Raw genomic sequence first — 16,152 nt, 5'->3', positions numbered from 1 at the left:
CTGGTTTTTTCTTTTTTTTTTTTTTGGGGGGGGGGGTCTTTTGGAGACAGGGTCTCACTATGCAGTGGCCCTGAGCTCACTTTGTAGCTTACAATGATGATGCTCCTGCCTTAGCCTCCCCCGTGCTGGGATTACAGCATGCACTGCCTTTCTTCCTTTCCAATACTGGGGATTGAATATAGGAACTGTGCACTAAACCATATCCCCAGCCCTTTTGTTTTTTTTAAGACCTGTCTTACTAAATTGCCCAGGCTGGGCTCAAATTTCTGTTCCTCTTGCTTGGGACTCCTAGTGCACTGGGTTCATAGGTGTGTGCCAGCAGTCCTAATTTTAAACCACTGCTTTGAATTTGTGTCACTAACGGTCATTATTGAATGTAATGCTTAATGCTCCTAAAGCACTTTATGAAGTACATGTTTATGGAGTTAAACAGTACATGTTTAACTCAGAAGGGAAAAAAAATTTTCAGCCTTCCATTTTAAGTATGTTTTATGTACCTTAAAAGTGATGACGTTAAGTAGTTTCGCCAGCTTATAAAGTAGATAAATTATATGTGGAAATAGGTTCAATAATACCGGCATAGAGGTTACAGACAGAAATACTCACTCACTGGATGCAGCCAGGCCTGCACCAGAGCGGACTGGCTAAGGCCAGCGCACAGGCCCTCTACAATTTTATCATTCTCACCTGGGTACATTACTAAATTACAGGAAATTCCTGGCACTAAATTCTCTACCACATATTTGGCTATAAACTAGTCAGAAACTCCACTGTTAATTGGATTAGAATCTCCTTATAATATATTCTATACATTCCTCATTCTTGAGTTATAAATATTTAGGAAATAAGTAATTAATGATTGGATGAATTTAATTTCTATTAGCTTATAAGAAACTGAAATTTAATGATTTAAAACAGATAAGGCGAGTAATATTCAGATAGCCTTTTGCTTAAAATTCGGAAACGCTCCCTTCAAGAATTTAGCAGCTTCACCCCGGCCTCGGTGTACCTTCCACTCCCCCATACACACACAGAACGCTGAGAACTTGCTTTTGTACAAGTTCTTCAGTCATGGAACCTAATGTCCAGCACGCTCACTAAGAGACAACACCACCACAGCAGCTGTACCTCTGTGCAGTGGAACTATCTTCCTAAAACGAACAGTAATTAAAACACAAACAAAAACAATTTAGACTTAAGAACCAAAATAAGCTTTAAAGCCCTAAATTTAGCATGAAGATCTAGTTCTTTATAACAAGGGCTCCTATTTATAAAACAAAGCCATGTTTAAAAAGTTAATATTCTACCTTGAAGGATCCACCTAAAATAATTTAAAAATGAATATATCAAACTCAGAAGGAAAGGATTTTCCAGGTAAAGCACACGGGCCAGGAATATAGCTCAGGGGCATGAGTGCCTGCCTGGCAAGTGAGTGCAAGGTCCTGAGTTTGATCCCTAGTACCACGAGAGAAAAAAAAAAAAAAGCATAGCACACACATTTTTATATTAAAAATGTTTTAAAACAACCAGACAGGGAGATAGTACCAAAGAAAAAAGGTAACAATTACATAAAATAAAAACAATAGCTATGGGATATATATCTTAATTGTACCAATGAAATATTTTTTGATTTATAACTTAAAAGCATTTAAGTGAGAGATCATGTAAGAATTCCTTAATTCTGGGGCTGGGGAGATGGCTCAGTGGAATAAGTGCTTCCCTGGCAAGCACAAGGGCCTGAGTTCAAACCCCGGTTCCACAAAAAAAAAAAAAAAAAAAAAAAAAAAAAAAAAATCCCTTCTGAACCACTCTCACGTATCTTGATGGGGAAGCATGGCGCGCCTAGTGATAGAAGAGGCACAAACGATGCTATCAGAGGAAGAGCTTCTGCTGATGATCCTAAGCGCTGAAATCGCTTGCTGTGACTAAACTATTTGTCTGTAATGGTGAGAGATTAAACAGTGAGAGATTCCTGGCTCACTGCTCACTTCTTGAGGTCTTGCCACTGGAAACAAAGAAAGCAGCTCTTGGGAGGTAGCCCTTACTATCAGTTTTTCATCCTCACAGCTATTAGAAGCACTACTGCTATCACCTCTAACATGCACCTTGGAATTAAACCAAACCCAGGCCCCAGGCAGAAATGCTGAGATGTCTAGCCCCGGTGCCTTAGTATCTCATTCCTGGGACAAAAACACCTGACATCCAAAACTTAAAGGAGGAGAGGTTGACTTTAGATCATAGTTTATAGAGGTTCAACACATAGTCAGCTGGTGCCAATGTAGGTGGGCATGACAGGGGAGAACTAGTTCATGGCATGGCAGGCAGGAAGCAGCTAGCCTTGCTTCTCTCTTTTTTATTCTCTCCAGGCTGCAAGCCTACTGGTTGGGGCCACCCACACCAGAGTGGGCCTTCCTCACACCCAGAGTGATGTTAATCCAATCATGGGCTGATTTAGTATCACATGCTCAAGATCCAGCCACTTGCAAAAGCCCCACCTCTGAGCACACGGGGTTCTTGGGGGGATATGCACAGTCTATGTACTACATGTCCCAGTGGGCCCTGAAGCTGGGCATGTATCAGGATAATGCAAAGGGCTTGTTAAAACATAGGCGTTTCTGCATAGTAGTACTAGGGTGGGGCCCTAGAATTGGCATTTCTAACATGTTCCCAGGCGATGCCAAATCATGCTAGTTGTAGTAACCACAATTTTGAGAATTACTGTTTCTTTGCAGTAACAAATCCAACTAAAATATACATGATACTCAAATGTGAGAAAATACCTAGTTCATTAAGTTAAAAATGAATTATTGTTACATACTGCAGCCTAAACCAGTAAAGAGCAATACATGGATTGAGGATTAAACTCGGGACTTTGCGCTTGCCAGGCAGGAGATTATTACACTGAGGTATCAAGCTGGCCTTTAATATTTTTATTTAGAAATATATTTTTAAAAACCCACATTTGTAAAAATAAAAATGAGGTGGTTCCCTGCATTTTAAAAAGATATACATCATAATCCTAGTTTGAAGACCTAACACTTCTAGATTTCTATAATATAAAACCAGACCCAACTAGATAACCAGTAGCAACAAATCCACCCCCAAATTTCACTAAAGCAAATAATAATTTTTCAAAATCTAGTAACTCAGAACAAAAAGCAGCAGCTGCAAAATAACAAAAACTACCTGTAATTAGTCAACAAACAAACAGGACTTCATCTTTAGACTTGAGATCTCACACAACGCTTCTCTTCCAATGCAGTGCAGGCCACCCACTCCAGACACACAGGGCAGAGAAACGCGATGCACACCTTTTCTAACGGGTGTTCATTGCTAGAGGAACCGCCTAGTCACAGAAGAAACAAACAGGTGGATTCAAGCTGCCGGTGTCAGAATTCTGATTTGCTTGTTTTTAGAAATGGAGAGAAGACCAGGCTTTCCTAGGTGGGAAAGAGTGTTTAAGGGGCAGAGAGCGAGGATAGAGAGAAGGCCAGCAAGAGCAGCCCGACAGCCTGCTGCCGCACTAAAGCTAATTACTGTGCTGCGGAAAAGAGGCTCCGTGGTTTTGTCTATGCTTACCAAAGAATTTGCTTTATATTTTTATGTGTTTAAAGTCTTCTTACGACATCTACAATTTTAAGATTTACATTTTTAATGAAAGGTGATATTCTACTTAGGAACTGATCGCAGACAATGAATGCCCTAAAGACACAACGAGAGGGAGCCAATGTAACTGTCTCAAAAGGAGAGAAATGTGAAGTCAGTATTTCACAGTACAGATGTGTCACAGTTATGCAACCAAAAGAGACGAGTTCATAGAGTTTTTAATGACACTGCAGGATTCTCACAGAATAAAGCCAGGCTGGAAGCAAAACTACAACTTGGTGAGAACCTCTACAAAAACAAAAAACAAAACTCAAAAAGCAGCACCAGTAAAAAGGTGAGAAAATGCACAAAATTTAAACAATACTTATCTCTGAAGTATGGAACACATTAGCTTTTTAATATAATAAGCCTATATAAATAATTCAAAAAGACTTGTTACAAGTAATACATAAAGATATTCTCAAAAGATTAAAATACAAACACATGCTTAGTTTAAAAGACCTGACCCATACAGCAGCATGTAAGAAAATCCCGTGCTCTCTCCACAACCCGTCCAGAAACGACCCAACTCCCTCCACGCGCCCTCTGCCTTATTCCTTTTGGTCCCTTTCAGATATGGATGAGAATGGATAGCACTTCAAAACACAGGCAGGCTGATCCTCTGTGCAACGCCTCGCAACATTCCATTTTGAGAGATTTCCATGTCAGCATAAAGTCTACCTCATTCTTTCAATATAAACACAACAAAACAACTTTGTCTTCAGAGCAGTTTTAGATTCATACCAAAAGTAGAAGATACACAAAGAAAGATTTCTCATATTTCTCTGACCCTATGTACACAGCCTTCCCTACTATCCGGTACTGAACTGTACACTGGTCACAATCCGTGAGCCCTTGTTGATGTTATTAGTCCACAGTCTACACCAGGATTTGTTGTGTTGTACACTATTGTATTGGTTTGGCAAATGTACCCATCGTACTGTGTATCACACAAGAGTGCCGCAAAAACCCCCTGCGCCCCACCCACTCGGCCCTCCCCTTCCTCCCAAGTCCTGCTCACTGGGGTCTCCATCCCGTGGCCTTTTCCAGCACGGCGCACTTGTAATGCGCAACATGTATCCTGTTTGCTGTGGCTACTCACTAAGCAGTATGCTCTTACACTTTCTCCAGTGAATCCAGCCAAACTAAGAGCTGCAGTGACGTGCAGAGATTATTCAGGAGGTGAGTGCATATATATACTTTGAAAAATATAGGAATGAACAAAAATCTAAAATTGTGGTTGTTGTACCCAATCCACTTTTCAAAGAGTTACCACGTAGAGAAGCCATAGCCATAAATAAATATAAACATTGGGAAACATAAACAAGACCCCAAATCTGAATCTGACGAGATGGAGGTCTAGACATCCAAGTCATACCCTTATGTTGAAAGAGAGCTATTATATATTTTGTAAACTAAAGAGTTAATTTTTAAACTTGTAAATTCATACAGCAGCCAGATATGTTAATGATATTGAAATATAACTTACTGACATGCTTTTGGGGACAAAACAAGCCAAATAACTTGAAATTAAGGTTGTTCCAGGATATGAAAGACACACGTGATCTTGACACTGCCACCATCTGGTGGCATGGCACCGGAATTGTACGCCTAGTTTTTGTGGAATAAATCATCTCCAGGTTCGCTGATTGGCAGGGGAAAATACTTTTGAAGAATGGTTGTCATAAACCTGTATCTCGGGGCGGGGGAGATGGCTCAGTGGAATAAGCGCTTCCCTGGCAAGCGCAAGGGCCTGAGTTCAATTCCCGGTTCTGTCCCCCCCCCCCAAAAAAAAAACCTGTATCTCCTCCGGGTCATAGAGGAGTGTCTGGGGATGGGATAGAGAGTTCTATAGCTAGTCTAGGGTCAGCTTTTCAACTAGATCCACTACAAAGCTCCAACGGCCAAGAAGGATAATTCCTGGGAGATTTTTTGGAAGCTATCTTCCACAAAAGCAACACAAATTAATGTGCTATCATAAAAATTCATGAGTTTTCACAGTTCTAACATTAAGAACCTTAATTTTTCTTTTAATTGCTTACCAATAAAAAATTTATACTGGATATGTCCCTGTTACAACTCCAATTTTGAGTCACTCAATCTTAAAAAAATGTATATGCATTTAATTCTTGCTTTTCCAGGCTAATAGAGAGATACAATGAAAGCATTTAATTTGAAGGGCATAACTTGCGGGGGAGGGAGCAGGCAAAGGTCTTGCTAGTTATGATGTCCAAGTTGGCCTCAAACTCCTGCACTCATGCAATCCTCCTGCCTCAGGCTCTTCAGTAGATGGGAACATAGGCACAAGCTATGGCACCCAGCTACAGGATATGACTTCCAAAGCACACAGCTATGGTTTGGCAGGCCCTGATTCTCTTCCTATCCCTGTACTTGGAAATCAACCCAGGGCCTTTGCATGAGTGACCCCACAGCCCTTTAGTATTTTTAGTCAGGCTGGGCTCAGACTTGCACTCTTCTTGCCCCAGTGTCCTGGGACTATAATGTGTACCACCATGCCTGGTTTCTTTCGTTCTTAACAGGACTCCCACTTTTTGTTCAAATTAGAGATACAATGCGCTCAGAAAGAATGGGTTCCTTTGCAAAGCATGAACTATGTTCACTTAGTTTCTCCCCGTGTGAGCACGGGCAGCGTAACTCAAACCAAACCGATGGTGAAATAAAGGGGATTCTATGTGAAGATGAAGAACTCTATCTTCCTCCCCTCTTTGGAAGGAGCGTCAGAGGAGGACATCGTAGCTGCTGTAACTACTTACATCCAAAAAAAGGAAAGGCCAAAAAATGTCTTCTTAGAGATTAAGTCTGAAGTAAACTAAATGGGCACAGAGAACAGGTGCATAACCTATGCTGACTGGAGACATTCCACACACTAACAGGAAGGTGACTGCTGCCCTTCAGTGCCTGGCAAGAAACAGCTGTCAAGGATAAGGAACGTGAGCTAGGCTCTGTGAAAACTTGACCCTGGCATGTTTAATCAGAAGGGACTTCAAGAACAGTTGACAACAGCAGACTGGTGCGCGTGTTGGTATGTGATCTGCCAACTATGAGGTGCTTCATCTTCTGATGAGTTCAGCAGCTGAATGTGCTGTTGGAAGGTGGCCTGGAGGAAATGTGTGGTCACTAGCTGCGAGACAAGAGGATGGATGCATATCCCTTGCGCCTCCTCTCTCTCTGCTTCCTGGTCACCATGTGGTGCTCCACTGAGGTCTGCTGCATGGTTTCCACCTTGGAGTCAGCAGACCACAGACTACACCTGTCAGAACGGTGAGCCACAAGAAACCTCCCTCCTTTATTATTATTATTATTATTATTATTTTAATATATTTGGTACAGGGTCTCACAATGCAGCTTGGACTCATAGTGATCCTCCTGTTTTCAGCCTCCCCAGAGCTGAGATTACAGGCGTACGCCACTACGCCCAGTCTTGGTGGCCAGCTCAGCGCACCTGGGGGAGGAGCCAGCACGGTATGTGGTGCTGGGGATCAAACCCATCCCTGCACTTGCCTAAGCTATCTGGCCAGTCCTAAACCTCCCTCCTTTAAGTTGTGGATGTCATATATTTTGTCACAGGGACAGGAAAGTGACTACTACACAACACAAAGAAGTATCAGGCTGTGCTGAGAAGCAGATGAAGAACTTCCTAGAAGAAGAGATTTCCGAAGCAGGTCTTAATGGATACAGGTTTCTGGTTAACTGATAGGCTGAAATTTGTCAGATAAGTAGAAAGAACAAGCCAGGCAGAACATGGAAGACACAGAGAAGTAAAGTGAATGGGTCTCAGGAACCTGTAGACCATGTGGTACAATGACATACAAGGTTAGGGCAGGGGCAACGTAGGTAGTTAAGTTGGCCAGAGGCGGGAAGGAGTTAGGTTAGTTTCACACCCAGTTGGAGAAATATGGACTTCACTAGAAAATTATTTAGCATCGGCCAGATAGCTCAGGGAACTAAAATCACCTGCTTGGTCAGATGCAGGGACCGGGGTTTGATCCCTGGGGTGCCGTGCTGAGATGGCAACTGAGACTGGGCATGGTGGTGCGGATCTGCAATCTCAGTGCTTGGGAGGCTGAAAACAGGAGGATCACTATGAGTCCGATCTGTGTAGTGAGACCCTGAAGACCCTGTGCTAAATACATTTTTTAAAAATTTATTTAAATCCATTAAAGCTAACCGTTACAGCAGATGAGAGAAAGTGAAGGCTGCAGACAGGGAGACCAGTGAAAATACTAATTCATAATTCTGGGTCAGATAATCAGAGACTAACCGAGGAGGGCAGCAGTGGGAATGGAGGGGAATAGAGTGATCGGAGAGACATCAGGATGCAGAACCCACACACTTTTAGAACCAATGCACATGGGAAGAAGAAAGAGAAATCTAATGTATCTGCCAGGTTTCAGGTGACTGAGCGCTACTGGTTTCATACTCTAGAAGACACAAGAACACTTTTGGCTGAAGAACTGAGTTCTGGGAGTATAAAGTGCCTGCCCACCATGCAGAAGAGATATTTAGCAGGTAGCTGAATACATGGTTGAAGCTCAGCCCATAGTCACAGGCAGGAGATAAAATACAAACCATCTGGGGAGTCATGAGGATGCAGCTGGCAATGGGAGCTGTAAGTGATAACACTGAACAGGGAAACGCAGAGCGATCGGGTCCGCCTGGGGACCCAGCCTGGACCTAGACTGCAACTTCTGTGATTTCAGAAAGTTTTACAGAAAACCTTCATTTGTTTAATGCAGGATTACAGAGGCTTATAGCTCATGAGTGAATGGTAGAAATGGGATTCTAATAAAAAAAAAAAAAAAAAAGAAACAACTAACCCTTTACAATAATTAGGGAGAATAGATTACTGTTTTAAACATTAGATTTGTATCATCTCAGGTTAAATTTTTTATTTCATACTAATTTTGAAAAGCTGATTTAAAAAATCATCTGAAATGAAATCAGGGATTTATGAATCTTAAAACTGGGCTTTGAAAATGGTTTGGAATATAGCAGAATAGGATTACTGAGATGCACATAGGCAAATATTAAGAACTATCACTAAAGATAACTGGTCACTTGTGATGGATCATACGTAAGGTGAAAAGAATTGAACTTAATCATTGTTATGGGTGGTGTCTAGCTGTCCCCCCAAAGCCTCATGCAGTATGGGGTGGGCTTCTAGAGTTTGTGATGAACTCAGGACCCAGTGCTGGGATTATGGGTGTGAATGCTGAACCCACCCGGGAGTGGACAGCCTGAATGCAACGTAAGGGAGACAGACTTGCCCTCTGAGCCAAATGTTGTTGCTGCTCCTCCCTTTTGCTTTTGCTGTTTTGCTGTTTTCTGCCGCCATGAATGGCTGCCCTCTGCCATGTGCCACTCTGCTTTGAAGCCAGCTTAGTATAGCCTGAAACCTCCACAAACTGTGAGCTACATAAGCCTTTCCTTCCTTCATTTTGGGTGTCAGGTATTTTGTCCCAGCAACGAGAGAAGAGTAACCAAGACAAATCATTCAACACGAGGCCGGCAGGAACAGACTGAGGAGGCTTTCCACTGTCTCAAAAAGGTCTTCCCTGGATGTCTTAAATCAGTAACTCATCCCCAATTTCTTTTATATCCACCTACTCTCCATGTACCTTTGCTTTCCATATACCCTCTTTTTCTCCATATATTTTTCATTCAACACATCTCTTAGTGAGTGATTACGTTCACCGTTCGATGTCTGTATCCCTCCACTAGGTGTAAGTTCCTCAAGGACAAGGAACTCACTGATGTCTGCTTTCTTCACTGTGTATGTCCCAAACAACAAAACCAGTGCCTTGCCCAAAAGGGGAAGCTCAATAAGTATTTGCTGCATGAGTGAGCAGATGAGTCACAGGATGGATGAAAAATAAGAGCCTGCAGCCAGAGCAAAGATAATTTTTCTTTCTTTAATATTTTTTTTTTCATATTTTAGGGAAGGGTCTACAAGGTGTTCAGGGTCTCATTACTAGATTGGACTCGTAGTGATCTGCCTGTTTACAGCCTCCCAAGAGCTGGGATTACAGGTGCGTGCCACCACGCCCAGTCTCAATCGGGCCACCATGCCCAGTCTCAATCGCCATCTCAGTGTGCCTTGGGGGCGGGGGAGCAAAGAGACTTTTTCAGTAGCATATCTGAGGATAACTCAAGTTCAGATACTGGAGATTCAAAGGGAAAAAAAGAAAGATGGTAATGAGGAAGTCAGCAGGAAGCCCATGGCCCTGCCACTGGTGGGACTGCGAACTCTCAAGTGCTAGTGAGCTTTCTGAAGAAAAGGGCGTAGGCAGTGGGAGAGTAAAGGGAGATTCTCAAAGAATACATTTATTTTATTTTGTGGTACCGGGAATCAAACTTAGGGACTAGCACTTGCCAGGCAGGCCGGTGCTACACTGCTGAGCCATAACCCTGGCCCAAAAGAGAAACTTAGAAAAGCAAAAATGTGATCGTCTCTAACTTTTCTCTTATGTAGAATGCAGTATCAAAAATCCTGAAAGAACTGGGAATTGTAATTAAGAATTATAACTGCATGGCTGTGTAATTCAGCCAATTACAGAGGACAACTGAGACCAGGCACAGTGGCAGGAACATGTAATCCAGCTGCTCAGCAAAGTGAAGCAAAAAAGAATCACCTGAGCACAGGAATCTGAGAACAGCCTGGACACAACAGCAAGATCTTGTCCTCCAAACAACATCCACAACCAAGCGAGAACAAAAGAAAATGCAAATTAGCTGTCAACTGTCTTATCAAAGTATCAAAAAACATTTTTTTGAGGCAGGGTTTCACTACTAGCCCTGGCTGGCCTCCAACTTATGGTGATTCTCCTGCCTCAGACCCCCAAGTGCCACCAAACCTGGCCAAGATATCAAACTTAAAGACGCCAAATTTTACAAAGGTCAAAGCCCTTGATGGGTGTGGTAGCCTATGCTTGTGATCCCAGAACACGAGGAGGCTTACATAGAGGGACTGCAAGTTTGGGCATACCTGGATAACTGAAGGAGACCATATCTCAAGCTAAAAAGTAAAAAGGCCTGGGGATGTGGCACAGCACAAAGGTGGGGGTTCAGTCTCCAGTCAAACAAACATTCCTTCTCGTGTAGAAGAAATACTAAAAAATGTCAGGAATAGAACCATCAGAATTTCAGTATTAATCTACCTATTCTCCTCCCCCTTTTCTTTCTCCTGGGGACTGAACCACAGCCCTCATGCTGAGCTGTGTCCTTAGCTCTTTTGTATTTGTCTTTTTCAGACCATGTTTCATAAACCACTAAGGGGCCCTGGCTAGGCTCCAATGTGTGATCCTGTCACCCTGGCCTCTCAGAGTGCTGAGATCACAGGTACGTACCACACACGGTTGATTTTTAGTTCTTACTGAAAACTACTTGAAAAGATTTTGTGTGCTCAATTCAATCAAACTTGAAAGAACTTTACTGAGGAAAACAGGCTTGACTGTGGCAGATCACCTTTCAGTTTTATTTCCTAAAGAAGGTCCACTTTGTAACATCAAGGATAATCATAGAAGTTTATAGGGCTGGGGAGCTGGCTCAGCAGAATAAGCGCTTGCCTGGCAAGCACAAGGGCCTGAGTTCAATCCCCAGTACTGCAAAAACAAACAAACAAACAAACAAACAAACAAACAAACAGTAAGGTAAGTGTGTTTTCAGTGCTGACCTGGCTTGTTTCAGAAAACAAATGGAAATACTTTTTTTTTTTTTTAAATTTTATTTATTTATTAGAGAGAGAGAGAGAGAGAGAGAGAGAGAGAGAGAGAGAGTGTGTGGTGTGTGTGTGTGGCCAGCTGAGCCACCAGGGGGCGGGGCTGGCTGGCATGTGGTGCTGGGGGATCGAACCGCGGTCCCTGATGCTTTGCTAAGCTTGTTCTAAGTAGGTGCTTTAGACCACTGAGCCATCTCTCCAGCCCCTGGAAATACTTTAAAAAGGAAGCGTACACATAAATATAACAGAAAGTTACACTATCTTTTACAAAAGTAATGTTTTAATTGAACATGACTTGACAATTCCAACTAAAAAAAGTAATCTTTCTTTCTTATTTTAAAGAGAATAAAAAACCACAATAAAAAAAATACCCAATTTCAAAACAAGATGCTAGGAGATTCATAATGGTAGTTATACTGCATATTGTTATCCTCAAAGTAGCCCTTTGGGGTACCAGATGTAGCAAGCAAAACTGATCAGACAATTAGGCACCTTTCACTAAGTGAGTGAACAGCTGTCAAACTTTCATACTCACAGCTTCTTTTGCATTTTTCTTCCTTCCTGTCTCTAAAACCAATGCTAAGACCTGCAAAGGGCAACTCTGTTCCCCTGCTGTCAAGGCAGTGGTGTGGCTGGCAGGATGGCAGCCCCCCTGGCAGACATTCTCGGAGAGCAGGATGGCACTGTGTGAACACACAAGAGCTCAGCGAAGGCTTCCTGGATTCTGCCTCTCCAGGCCTCATTCAACTGGTGAATATTTTAACTATGAATAAATACATATTTTGAACAAAATTAAGTGAAGAATCACCAAGAAAAAATGAACTCTATGTTACAGACCATAGACTTAGCTGACTGTTGCTTTGACACAGCGTAACAATAAAATGGTGCCTGTGATCAAGAAAAGTTGCAATGTTATAACCAGTGTTTCCAAAATAAATAACCTTTGGCACTTAATAAAAGTGACCCAATCTCAGACAGACCCTATTTATTGCCACCTAAGTGTACATCCATGAAAATACATTTATGAGCAGACCAATAACAAATTATATAATAGATAATTAGTCAAATAGTTCTGTTTATCTGATACTTTTTAACTCAACACTTTCATTATCAGTGCTGCAACCAAAAGGAGGAAAACCCAAAGATAAAGCACGCTTTCTCTATAACCTATGCATGCACAGAGAACAAATCATTAAATGCGGAAGTTCCTGTGGCCCAGGTGTACTGTGGTTATATGTGAATGTGCATAAACCAACACCTTATTTTTATCACTATGTCTGTGGCCAGCTCTTCTGTCTGACTCAGTGACCCATTTCTGGCTCACATCCTCCCGAAGCAGTTTCCACTTCCATTTCCCCCTATGGGTAGAGGTGCTGATATAACACTGTCTCAGAAATCTAGATTTAAACAAAAGTATGCGACGACGGACAGTCAGACAGCCCAGCAACTTTCTTTCCTCCTCTTGCCTCAGACCTGACAAGAGGAGCTGTGGCAGCCTCTTGTGACCTAGGTGGGAAGGCCAAGAACCAAAGAGGCTGGCTGCTACCACGGAGTCACACTACCCACAGGCACCGTCTCTAAATTTTACAAAAGCAGTCTTCATCAGATACATTACGGTACCGTGATGCTCACATAAACATGGGTGAGAAGCTGGCTGCGAGCTGATGTCTGAATGCTTGTCTCTTGACTGTCTACTTTCCTATCCAAAATCCGGCCGCTTCCCTATCAGCAGCCATGGTCCCTCACCTTCCACACATAAGTGAGCCATTGCACACAACTCTGATTCAGGCAAGTGTTATAGATTGACACACATTTGGTCCTTACACGTAGTGACAAAAGCTAAATCGCTAACATATTTTAGTCAGTGTTGTGAGAAGTCATATGTGTTGCATTTACCTCTTACAACAAACCCAGGAAATACATGATAAAACAGAAGCTGTGTCTCAGTTACTCTTCTCTCATTGCTGGGACAAATACCCAACACCCAAAATGAAGGAAGGAAAGGTTTATTTGGCTCAGTCACTGGAGATTTTAGTCCATATTCGGCCAGTTCCAAGAAAGGGTGGCACATGGCAGAGGAGCAGTTCACATGGTGGGGGCAAAGAGCAGGGGGAGCCAAGGGAAGAGAAACAGCAACAGAATGGCAAAGAGAAACAATGGCACCACAGTCTGTCTCTCTTAAACTGCATTCAGACTTTCTGCCCTAGGCTGGGGGAAGTACACACACCCATAACCCCAGTAGTACCAAGACCCATAATCCCAGCCTTGGATCACTCATAATCCCAGTGGATCACGAGTTAAATACAAACTCTGGTAGTCCCTGCCCCATGACTGCATAAGGCTTTGGGGAGACAAGTAGACAAACCATAACAAGCTGTGAGAGAGGTTTCTGGCAAATGACAGAACCTGAATTTGAAACTCACATTTGGGTCTGGAGCCTGTGTGATTCCTGTGTACTTGTCCACGCCCAGAGTGGCCCTCTCTCTCGACTCTTGCAAATTACCATCGGTCTTGCTCCAAAACCGAAAGCTGTCCTCTTCACACTAAGACTTTGGAACGCAGAACTGACACTTACCTTCCCAGTGACTCTGCCCTGTCTTCTCCTGCACCTGCCACACCCTACCACAGTGATTTTGTGGCCTGGGTGACGTATGGCTCTTCATGCCCATGAGGACTTGGGCAGCACCACACCAGTGCCCTCCGCGATCACCACTCCTGCCACAGCAACCCTTCACTAAACATTTCCCAGCTAAATGCATTTCAGGAGAGGCAACACACTTTCATTAAACCACATTAAGTCATCCTCTGTAATCAGGGTTTCGTTCATAAAGTCCTTGCCTGTGCCTACGTCTTCAAAGTTGTACCTATTTCATATTCTAGCATTTTAAGTGTTTCTGTTTTAACATTTAGATCTCAGATCCTTTGTATTTTTGGTTAGTACAGAGAGGGTTATGGGTCTAGGCTTAACCTTTGGCACGTGGACAGCCAGTGTTCCCAGTGCAATTTGTTACAGAGGCCATCTTTTCTCCAGTGAAGTATGTGGCCCTTTGCCATAGAAAGTGGCTGGCTGTGCTCGAGGTGTTTCTGCATCTTGTACTGTGATCCACAGGTCTGTTTTTCCCCCTAACATTCATGCTGTTTATATCATGGTAGCTCTACTACAGTATAATTTTAAGTTGGGGATTGTGCTGACCCTTGCCTTCCTTGCTTTTGTTGCCCAGAAATGCTTTTGCTATTCTAGGTTTCTTCTGGCTCCAAATGAACTTTAAGACTATTTCCTCTAGTTCTGTGAGAGATGCTATTGGTAATCTGATCAGGAGTGCATTAAATCTGCACAACGGTTTTGGAAGTATGGCCATTTCCGCTGCATTAGTTTTGCCTATGCAAGAACAGGGGATCTTTCCATTTCTGGTATTTTCTTTGATCTATTTTTTCAATATAAGGATCTTTCACTTCCTTTGTCAAATTGATTCTTAAGTCTCTTTCTTTCTTTCTTTCTTTATTTTTTTTTTTTTTGATGCTCTTCCAAAAGATGTTATTTCGCTGATTTTTCTCTCAGGGAGCTCTTTTTGTAAGAAATGCTATTGATCTTGCAGTGTTGACTTTGTATCCTTTCTAAACAGGAAATATTACAAAAAATCAATAATTGGGATCACATCAAATTAAAAAGATTTGGCACAACCAAAGAAAGCAACAAAGTAAAGAGACAATCCCCAGAATAGGAAAAAATTTTGCCAGCTACTCCTCAGACAGGGGAATAATATCTAGAATACATAAAGAAGTAAAAAAATTAGACCCCTAAATATAAAGAATCTAAAAAATAAGCATCTGAAATGATATAGGCAAGGGGTTTTTTTTGCGGTACTGGGGATAAACTCAGGACCTTGCACTTGCCAGGCAGGTGCTTATGCCAATGAGCTGTATCCCTAGCCAAGCATCGGAAATGAAAAGAGACTTTTGAGAAGAAGTAGAAACAGCAGATAAATACATGAAAAAAAATGTTTAACATTAGTGCCCCTTCCTGCCAGGCCCTGGCCTGCCATGTGCATAGGCTCTTCTGAGCACTTGCTGGATCCCTTTCCACCACAGCCTGGGCCCAGCGTGTGTGTGAGACCATCTGCACACTCACCAGAACCTCCTCCATCAGACAGGCCTGTTGTGGAACCCTCCAGCAGAACTCCCTGCAGAGAGGGTAGGGGCCAGGCCCACCCAGCTAATCCAGGAGGAGAACATCTTGCCAGAGGAGTACAGTGGGTTTACTTCCATGCACTGCAGCAGGAAGAAGCTGAGCACAGTAGCCAGACTCAAACCACGTCCACCTGGATGAGTTCAAACTTGGTAGATCTGAACCCGGTAAGCTGAGACACTCTGCTAGACCCAGATCTATGACAGCATCCTCTCTTTCTCTCTTGATCGAGACAGGGGGCAACAGGTAACTGGGGAAAACTAGTCTGCCTGGAAGACCTCATGTTCAGCAAGGGGAGGTAATCAGACAGAACTTAGGGGAACTAGTTTAAATACAAATTCCTAATTTTATATCTGCTTAGCTGACATAATGTCTGCTCTTATGGTCTAAACTACAAACCCATTAGTTACAAAAGTTTGTCAATGGCTAAATATCTCTACCAATTATTAGTGTTCTTAATTGTAGTTCTGTAAAAAACATTAGTGGTCCATCGCTAGCCATTCGTGAAATGCAAATTAAAACCACATTGAGATATCATCTCACCCCAGAAAGAATGGCTATCATAAAGAAATCACCCAACAAC

At 42.6% G+C, this 16,152-nt stretch overlaps 1 protein-coding gene across 1 annotated transcript in view; it reads right to left on the bottom strand.

The window, feature by feature from the left end:
• The window catches only part of Mnd1 (meiotic nuclear divisions 1), a 69,158-nt gene that overhangs the window by 22,128 nt on the left and 30,878 nt on the right, over positions 1-16,152 (bottom strand). The gene's annotated exons all lie outside the window — the stretch shown is intronic.

This window comes from Octodon degus, unplaced genomic scaffold (genome assembly GCF_000260255.1).
Source record: "Octodon degus isolate 3935 unplaced genomic scaffold, OctDeg1.0 scaffold00101, whole genome shotgun sequence".
Classification (NCBI taxonomy): Eukaryota; Metazoa; Chordata; class Mammalia; order Rodentia; family Octodontidae; genus Octodon; species Octodon degus.
Note: the sequence above shows the minus strand (reverse complement) of the source record. Positions and strands in the feature narration are given on the sequence as shown.